The sequence below is a fragment of the Mizuhopecten yessoensis genome, unplaced genomic scaffold (genome assembly GCF_002113885.1).
Source record: "Mizuhopecten yessoensis strain PY_sf001 unplaced genomic scaffold, ASM211388v2 scaffold6485, whole genome shotgun sequence".
NCBI lineage: Eukaryota > Metazoa > Mollusca > Bivalvia > Pectinida > Pectinidae > Mizuhopecten > Mizuhopecten yessoensis.
Window position 1 is genome coordinate 1 of NW_018406573.1, and position 329 is coordinate 329.

The window sequence follows — 329 nt, forward strand, 5'->3', positions numbered from 1 at the left end:
ATTGCATGCAGAAACTGCATCCCAGTCAAATATCATGCTCCTCTGTTACATTTAAAGATCTCACAGAAAAATCTTGCTGAACGACTAGGAGCAATGGAAGTGTCGGAGGGGAAGATAGTTGAGGACATCTTACGAGCTATGGTTAACATTTCAAATGGGTATAAGAGGCCGAGCATTGAACGTTTCATGAAGTATGTTCTTGAAAACCTGATTACATTTGGTGTTAATCAAACCAGTATACTTGATTTGGGCTCCAGGATCGAATTCATTGAGATTTCAACTGACATGGAAATTAATGAAGTTGCACCGATAGGACGATTCTTTGACCA